Source organism: Triticum dicoccoides, chromosome 3A, assembly GCF_002162155.2.
Source record: "Triticum dicoccoides isolate Atlit2015 ecotype Zavitan chromosome 3A, WEW_v2.0, whole genome shotgun sequence".
NCBI classification, from domain to species: domain Eukaryota; kingdom Viridiplantae; phylum Streptophyta; class Magnoliopsida; order Poales; family Poaceae; genus Triticum; species Triticum dicoccoides.
Genome location: NC_041384.1, coordinates 669,139,205 through 669,148,717, shown reverse-complemented (window position 1 = coordinate 669,148,717; position 9,513 = coordinate 669,139,205).

Here is a 9,513-nt window from a genome sequence, read left to right as displayed (position 1 = left end):
TGGGGGTGGGGGGGGGGGGTCAAACGTAGACATAACAACCAACAGGCGAGAACTTCAGTCATGTGTTAACTCTTCATCCGTTTGTATGGGTGATGTTTATCCTAACCCAAGCAAGAGAAGATTTTTAGGTGCACCACGCCGCTACTTCTCCTCTATCGGTAGGCCGCCACCTCGTCCGTCGGGCTGTCGGTGCTGCGGGGTGAGGGTCTCGGTCTACCTAACGGAGATGTAGTTTCCTTCGATTTGCTAGTTCTAGGTAGGATTTTGATGTCCGTTAGTTGGGCCCTTTTATCGGTGATGGCAAGATCATACAACAAAGCGCCTCTGTGGTGTTCCATTGATGGTGGTAGACATTTGTCCGACGAATACTTCTTCCTCGAGCATAGAGATAATGTAAATTGCTCACAAGCATAGATTCATGTCATCCATTCTACATGGTAAGGCTAGGGTTTGCATGATTTGTTAGGGTGGCGGTGAGCGGTGGTTCCGTTCCCAGTTGAATCCTCTAGCCTCATCTTTATTGGTGTGAGGCCTACGAGATTTAGTGGAGGTCGCATTTTTGGATCCGCGGCTTTTCCGGCTTTGATGATTTCTCTGCAGGACAACGATTTGGCAAGACCATGACCTAGATGACTTCATGTTAAATTTTGTAGTCCACTCGTATAGTCGTGTCATGCCTCCCTTAATACAATAAAAATTTGAAGAAAATTGGAGTCATTTTCTTGGAAAGAAAGTTCAGCCACCTCATATATATAAGAGAAGTGATGGCCGATTGAGCAACACGCAATCAATCAATCTACCACTTTTACCTTTATCTTTTTATCTCTCCTTTGTTATACTCTTCCCCATTCTTCTTTGTCCTTCATGTTCTGTGGCAGCAATCCACGAGACCCTAGGGGTGTTCCGGTCGACCAAGGGCATCCCATAGCAAGTGCTCCCTGATGGGGTGTAACATCCCAAATTTTCAATTTGGAATGTTATACATAGGTCATTCATGCATATCATATTTTACTGCATTTTTGCTTTGCGATCCTCGAAATTCTAAGCAACTCAAGGACCCACGGGGAGAGTTGGGGATTTCACGTTTTTCATATTTGAATTTTATCAAATATCAAAACAAGGATCACTTTGGTTTTAAATATTTTTCTCTCCAAAAATATTTCATATTAAAATATATGAGAGGAGATAATATGACTTCTCCAAAATAAAGGGAATATAGGAGGAAAAATATTAAAATCAAATAAGTAATTTCTTATGGACTTTTATTGCTATTTTATTTGAATTAGGAAAAATATGTGTTTTCCAAAATGGCACTAGAGGCCCAAATAAATGTTCACTTTATCCATAATATTATTAGAGGACCGTGAAAATTTATTTCAGGATTTTTGGACTATGTTTAGTATTTCTTTTATTTATTTTTCCGCGTCAGGATTATTAAAAAAAGGTGCACTGACCTAACCAGGTCATGCCCGATCCGGGCACTGCCCGGCCAAGATTTATAAGCAGTGGCCCGACCCCGCCGCCAGCCCAGCCGCCAGCCCCGTCGCCACAAACCCTAGCCACCGCACCGCCGCCTCGATCTGTGCGCCACAGCCGCCGCCAACCCGAACTGTGATACGTCTCCAACGTATCTATAATTTTTGATTGCTCCATGCTATATTATCTACTGTTTTAGACATTATTGGGCTTTATTTTCCACTTTTATATTGTTTTTGTGACTAACCTATTAACGGGAGGCCCAGCCCAGAATTGTTGTTTTTTGCCTGTTTTAGGGTTTCGAAGAAAAGGAATATAAAACGGAGTCCAAACGGAATGAAACCTTTGAAAACGTGATTTTCTCATCAGATAAGATCCAAGATACTTGGACCCCCCGTCAAGAAAGCCACGAGGTGGTCAGCGCGCCCCCTGCCTCGTGGGCCCCTTGAAGCTCCACGGACGTACTTCTTCCTCCTATATATATCCACGTACCCCCAAATGATCGGGGACGGAGCCAAAAACCTAATTCCACCGTCGCATCTTTCTGTATCCATGAGATCCCATCTTGGGGCCTGTTCCGGAGCTCCACCGGAGGGGGCATCGATCACGGAGGGCTTCTACATCATCATCCAAGCCCCTCCGATGAAGTGTGAGTAGTTTACTTCAGACCTATGAGTCCATAGCTAGTAGCTAGATGGCTTCTTCTCTCTTTTTGGATCTCAATACAATGTTCTCCCCCTCTCCCGTGGAGATCTATTCGATGTAATCTTCTTTTTGCGGTGTGTTTGTTGAGACCGATGAATTGTGGGTTTATGATCAAGTCTATCTATGAATAATATTTGAGTCTTCTCTGAATTCTTTTATGTATGATTGGTTATCTTTGCAAGTCTTTTCGAATTATCAGTTTGGTTTGGCCTACTAGATTGGTTGTTCTTGCCATGGGAGAAGTGCTTAGCTTTGCGTTCAATCTTGCGGTGTCCTTTTCCAGTGACAGAAGGGGCAGCAAGGCACATATTGTATTGTTGCCATCGAGGATAACAAGATGGGGTTTTTATCATATTTCATGAAATTATCCCTCTACATCATGTCATCTTGCTTAAGGCGTTACTCTGTTCTAACTTAATACTCTAGATGCATGCTGGATAGCGGTCGATGAGTGGAGTAATAGTAGTAGATGCAGAATCATTTCAGTCTACTTGTCTTAGACGTGATGCCTATATACATGATCATACCAAGATATTCTCATAACTATGCTCAATTCTGTCAATTTCTCAACAGTAATTTGTTCACCCCGCGTAGAATACTTATGCTCTTGAGAGAAGCCACTAGTGAAACCTATGGCCCCCGGGTCTCTTTATCATCATATTAATCTCCATCACTTTATTATTGCTTTGCTTTTACTTTACTTTTACTTTATTTACCTTGCATCTCTATACCAAAAATACCAAAAATATTATTTATCATCTCTATCAGATCTCACTTTCATAAGTGACTGTGAAGGGATTGACAACCCCTAAGCGCGTTGGTTACGTTGAGCTATTGTTTTTGTGTAGGTACGAGGTACTCGAGCGTAGCCTCCTACTGGATTGATACCTTGGTTCTCAAAAACTGAGGGAAATACTTACGCTACTTTGCTGCATCATCGCTTCCTCTTCGGGGAAAACCAACGCAGTGCTCAAGAGGTAGCACACTGCCACCCGCCGCCGATCGGTTTTTTTCTAGTAAACCCTAGATTCGTTTTTTTAGATTTCGGTTCGGTTTTTCGTCAGTTTATTATTTAGCGGAGGTTCGTCCGTACGTTTGTTTTAACGAACGCTGTTTGTCAGTTAGCCACAGACATGGAACGCTCATTCGTTAGCCTGTTCATCTCAGTTTTTTTCCAGGGTTTATCCGCGATTATTTTCGATCGTGATTTCTGCCCTAATCTTCGTTTTAGTTCTCGAAGACCTCTTTTTGTTTAACCAACTTGAACAAGATTTTGATACTATAAAATTTGACTTTTGTCCAGATTAGTAAACGGATCTTGTTTCTTTCGTAATTTGACTTTCGTTGCTCCGTTTGATTCAATTCTTTTTGCAAAGCGAATCTCTTCAGTTGAGTTTTCAGATTCGATCTTCTTGTTTGAGTTTTACCCGTGCATCTTTTCCTGATTGCTTATGTATGCTATTGTTTGTTTGCGATAGAATTCACGGAGTGCGAAACGTGCTACTATGAGTCTCTAGGATTTGCAGATCGTTAGCAAGGCAAGTAACACATTGATCGTACCCCTTTAGTACCCAATTTTTATGAATTAGTTTCAACCCTCACACATTGCATGAGTAGGATCTCTTAACATGTGGGTCTGGGAAGTAGATGATGAGGTAGAACCTATTACCTATTTTACTATCAAACCCTTGGGAGTTACTTCTACGTTATGCTTATATTGCTATGCTATAATCATAGACATGGTTTGGGTTTGAGTGGATCCATGACAGATGTGAGTTTGTTAATTAATGGTTCAACTTAAGGTGGCAACTTTAATACACATCTGGGTGGATTGCTTGTGGGCACCTAGAGAATACAGTGTTGTCCTAGGATATCCCGGAGTACCCGTGTGATCATCCTATGGTCCGCCACCCAGGCTCAAAGGGATACTGAGATTATTCATGCTAGAAACTTCCGTGTGCAGCCACAAGCCATTATGGGCTCTGGCATAGTTGAGTATGTTATGTGACCTCTTTCAGTGGTAGGCTAGCAGATGTAGGGGAAAAGTAGGTGTAATTGTCTACCCGGAGTAAAGAGTTAATGCTTCTGAAAGATTGTGTCTCGGTCATCCGTTTCTCAAACACCCTGTAGTGCGAGAAATCCAACGGAGGAGATCGAGTCTTGTGGGGAAAAGTGCGCAAACCTCTACAAAGTGTACAAACTAATCATGGTTAGCCGTGTCCCCGGTTATGGACATCTTGAGTATTTGGTACCTGAATTATTGATTGGATCTCATCACTCTAAAATTAATTTGTTGGGTTGTTAATGATTACTTTAATTGGGATTGAGTAGGAGGAACCTTCTCAATGATGTTTCAACCACCGTGATAGTTAAATAAATCTATTCCTTTGTTGTAGGGAAAAATTGGCTTTTCACAAAACAATATAACCACAGAGCCTCCAGCAGCCATATATGCATGTAGTGATAGCACTTATCTGTTCTTTGCTCTACTGTGTTATATTTCCATCATATTCCATGTGTTGGCCCTTTTCGGACTGCAACATATCATGTTGCAAACTTTTCAGACGAGGAGTAAGGTGTGCTAGGTCGTTGTCATGCACTCAGCTATGCCGTTGGAGTTGATGGACTCACTTTATCTTCCAGGCCTTCCATTGTTATCTTAATTAGATGGCCTTAAGCCATATTTATTGTATTAAGTTCTCTCTTGAGACTATCGATGTAATAAGTGTGTGATTGCAACTCTGTTATCAATCCATTCGAGTACTGTGTGTGTCAGAATTACCGATCCAGGGATGACACTGAAGCACAGAGACTTGACCATCTGAGGTCGGGTCGCTTCAAGATGGTATCAGAGCACATGCTGAATGTAGGACACAACCACTAAGATGAGCCATAGGTCACTCTTCTCTACTCATTTCTAACTCCTCTCAATTTTCTACTCTTTAGGATGGCGGACTCAAGGAACAAGTTTGCTCATCCGGATGAAGACACACCCTTTGGACGATACTTGAAGGAAGTCACTAGGTACCTGAACATCGGAATACCCAGCTTCACCGGGACCTACACCACCACTTTACCAGAAAAGGATTGTTGGATGATTCAAGTTCAAGTTCCAGGAAGGACATTCACGCCAGTCACTGAACTCATAAAGTTTTCCTTTGATGCACCAACCTGGAGTCTAGGAGCATGGCAGCCCACATCGCCATGGGACGCATCGGCGAAGTCTACAAAAAGGATCTTAAGGAAACTATCTACCAGATATGTGGGCGCCAAGATGAGCAATGGGAGATGATCAGCACCAGGAGGGACATGTCCATTGCAACTTTCATCCAGGAGCTAAACCATCACATTCGTCGCCAGGAGAACCAGATGTGCGTAGGCATGATAGATCTGAAGAAGGCAATGACCAGGATCACAAAGCTAGAAGAGGAACTCAAGTCTATACACGATGGATATGAGGAGAAAATGACAATACTAGTGGAGATGAATGACGACCTGACGAGGAAGCTAGGAGGTTTCATGGGAGACCCTGCGCCAGGAGGAGCCTCAAAAGATCTCGCTGGCAAGCCTGGCGTATCTGGCGAGACTTGTCCAGCAACGTCGGCTTTCTTATCACACTCAACGCCAGGGTACACAGTGACATGTTTGTGTACAAACAAAAAGCCAATTAGCTTTGTAACAACTAAGCTTAGCTTTAATTTATCAACAATGAAGTTGTGGACTGCAAATCTATTCTTCCCAGCCCAGGTAGGATGAGATGGTGCCCAAGCCCAAGGTGTAAATTGCTCAAGTGCATATTAGGAGAAAGGGAAATAGTATTAATTTATTACAGTACTAGGAAAAGTCATGTTAGTGGCGCACCTGTTTTGGCCATTAATGGCACACTACAGGTGCGCCACTATCATCATGCTAGTAGTAACTAATACTAATGGCGCACCCCTGGTGCGCCATTAGTATATCAGACAGTAGTGGCGCACCAGGCATTGCGCCATTAGTATGCCTCCCAGGGGGCCATATTTACCTTCTCCTCTGGGTTACTAATGGCGCACTACCAGACAATGCGCCACTAGTATTTTTACAGCAGTGCGCCACTAATGTGTTGTATGGTGCGCCACTAGTATGAATATTAGAAATTATTTTTTTTTCTGATATTTGCACAGGTTACAAAATATATTACTTCACAGAATATAGACAACACCACACAGCAACAGCAGATTTATTGAATATAATAGAAGATTTGTCTCTGAATACAATTCATCATATTAGCTAGTCTCCGAATTCAAAATACCGAACAAAGTTAGAACATTACAAGTCTCGAGACCGCGAGTAGCAAGTTTGTCTTCACATTACAAGTCGATATCGATCATCTAAACTACCATCACATAGAAGAGAGCTGCGATCATCACGATGAGCATCATCGCGATGAAACTGGTCTTCATCCGGTTCCTCCTCCGCTCCCTCCTCTCTCCCGCTAGATAGCGCGCGTATCTAGCTTCCGCCTCCGCCCTAGTGGTGTACCCTTTGTAATTGTTACCGCAGAAACGGTGAACCTATCTCTGACACTCCTCCCAGTCGTTGTAGACTCCGGGAACCTTACCCTTGTAAACGACATACGACGGCATCTCTATGCACTAGCCAAACAAAACGTTAGTAGCAATTCACAGACAATACATAAGCAATATATAAGTATGCAACAAAAGGATCGGAAGAGAAAAGTAAGACATTAATAGCACGATTCATGGTCCTACTAATAAATAGCATCGATTACATATAAGTTGAGCGACTGTCCAAACCAAAGATACATACAAGTTCATTAAAGTTTAATTACAACATGAGCTAATCGATATTTCAAAACTACAAATAGCATCACTACTTTTGACTCGACTCAGGGACCGATGTGTGGATGAAGCCGCCGTCTGTCATGATGGTCATGAAATCGCGGGCATTGTCAGCATGCATTTGTAGCGTTGTTTCTATCTCACTGTTCGACGGTTGATATCTGAGGTAGAACTGCCCCGAGGTATGAAGGACATCTTGATGGATTATTTCCGCAAACTCCAACTGCATGCGAAAGAATTCTTGTCTGATGTCCGCGTCCTGGATTGCCGACAAGCTTGCGGCCCAATCTTTGAGATTATTTGGTAGCAGAAGGTGATTATGGTCCCATACGATCGCTCGCATGTGATGGCGGGCATAGTAGGCATCCTTCTGACCGCCAGGCGGCTGCTTGACGCAGGGGAACATCGTTTTGTGGGCAAGCACGTGCTTGCCGTACCTACGAATTGGCCTGCTGAAGGTGCCTCCAGATTTGGCGTAGCCGGGGAGAACATCATCAAGAACTTTCTTGATATTTGTGTAGTCTTTCTTCGACTGACGGTCCGAGTCGAAATACGTGGCCATGTGTCGGTGTACTAGAGTAGGGGTACCCTATTACCCCGAACTCGTGCACGGGCAGTTGCAGCGCCCCGCGGCAAGGCTTGCCGGGTGACCGCCAGGACCCTCCGTGTTTCGCTTGAAGACCATTCAAGAACAAAGTACTCAAACCAAGGCCCCGGCAAGAGGAGCTTGCCGGGAAGGCCGACCAAGGCCCCGGCAAGAGGATCTTGCCGGGAAGAGACAAGACCCCGGCAAGAGGAGCTTGCCGGGAAGACCACTCAATTCATACCAAGAAAGCTTGCCGCGACGCGCCCTGCGTCCCGGCAAGATCCGCGAGCGACAAGCTTCCGGACGCGACAAGACGACAGCCACGGCAAGGAGCTTGCCGCGGGAAACCCCCACTTCGTGCCCGCGCTCCAGCTCACCTGCTAACGTGTCGCTCTGGGACTCTCCCAAGAACACGTGGCGGGAGGCCGTGCAACCAGGGGTACGTGGTGGCAAGCAGAGATGAAGGGAAGCCCATCGTGGCAAGCGGTGGCACTCCTAACGGTCACCCGTTGCACTGTTTAGGAGACTCAGACAGGCATTTAATGCCCTTGTCCCCTGCCGTCAGAGTTAGGTAGGGTGCACTGTATCCACAGTAGCGGTAGTTGCACCTACCGCATCCTTTTCCATTTTTACCCTTCTAGTCTACGTTGCCACCTGTAGGTGACCCCTTGAAAGTATAAAAGGAGGCCCTAGCGCAGCGTAGAAGGGGTTCCGCGATTCGGGAGTTCAAAGGGATTCCGCGATTCGGGAGTTCAGAGGAACACCCTCATGCTCAGTCTGGCAGCGTCCATCGCTCCTGAGCAAGAATCCAATATACACAAACAAGCAGCAGTAGGGTTTTACGCATCCGTGCGGCCCGAAGCTGGGTAAAAATCGCACCGCGTGCACTGCCTCAATCCGCTATTTGTGCGCTCTCCGCCCCCCACCGAACCGAAAGGGGCCCTGTCTCCATAGGCGTTGGCGGGAATCAGCATCGCCCCCGACATCTCTGGCGCGCCAGGTAGGGGCCGTCGAGATCGTGCGAACCCGATCCGGCGTGCACGCAAAGCTAGATCTTCATTGTCATGGCTCCCAATGAGCGGGCGAGCAAAAGAATAACACCAGTGCGGCAACAGAAAAAGCTAAGTCATGCAAACTTTAGATATTTCCTTTCTACATAAGGTTATCCGCCTCGGAGATCTTGTTCTTTGTACGGAAAACCTGTGCGCGGAGGAATCAACTCGTAGCTAGCCGCGCCCTTACTTTGTTTCGAGTCCGCTCAACAACTTAAGTGAGCTGCTAGCGCCCTTACTTTGCTTCGAGTCCGCTCAGCAACTTAAGTGAGCCGCTAGCGCCCTTACTTTGTTTTCGAGTCCGCTCAACAATTTAAGCGAGCTGCAGCTAGTTGCGACAAGATTGCTTGTCGGTAGCGACCCCGCCAGCAGGCTGCTGAAGTTCCGCACTCGGCGCTCGCGGCAAGGGTGCCTGCACCGGCAAGTTTCCCTAGAAAGCGTAGGGTGGACGTACAAAGAGGGGTTGAACAGGAAGATAGCATGCGCTATTTATTTGAGATTTCTGCATAGACCTGTATGCCGAGGAGCCTTCTCGGGGCTAGTTGTGGTCCATGTTGCCTCGAGTCTGCTCGGCAACTTGTGCGGTTGCGCTAGAACCAAGAACGTAATCCTTTCCGGGAGGCGTTGTTCCCGAATAGCCGCTAAGGGCCCGTTCCCTCCAGCGCTACTGGCTGGATCCTACGCACCGGAAAGCATTCCAGCAGGCATAGGGAATATGCAGCAAAAGTCGAAACTCACGAGCAAGTTGAGTGCACTTCGGATGCTAATCACTTGCTATGTTTGAACGCAGTTATGGCCCGGGGGCTGGCAACGCCCTTAGGGCCAATATCTCCGGCGTCAAGAACGACGACGCTCT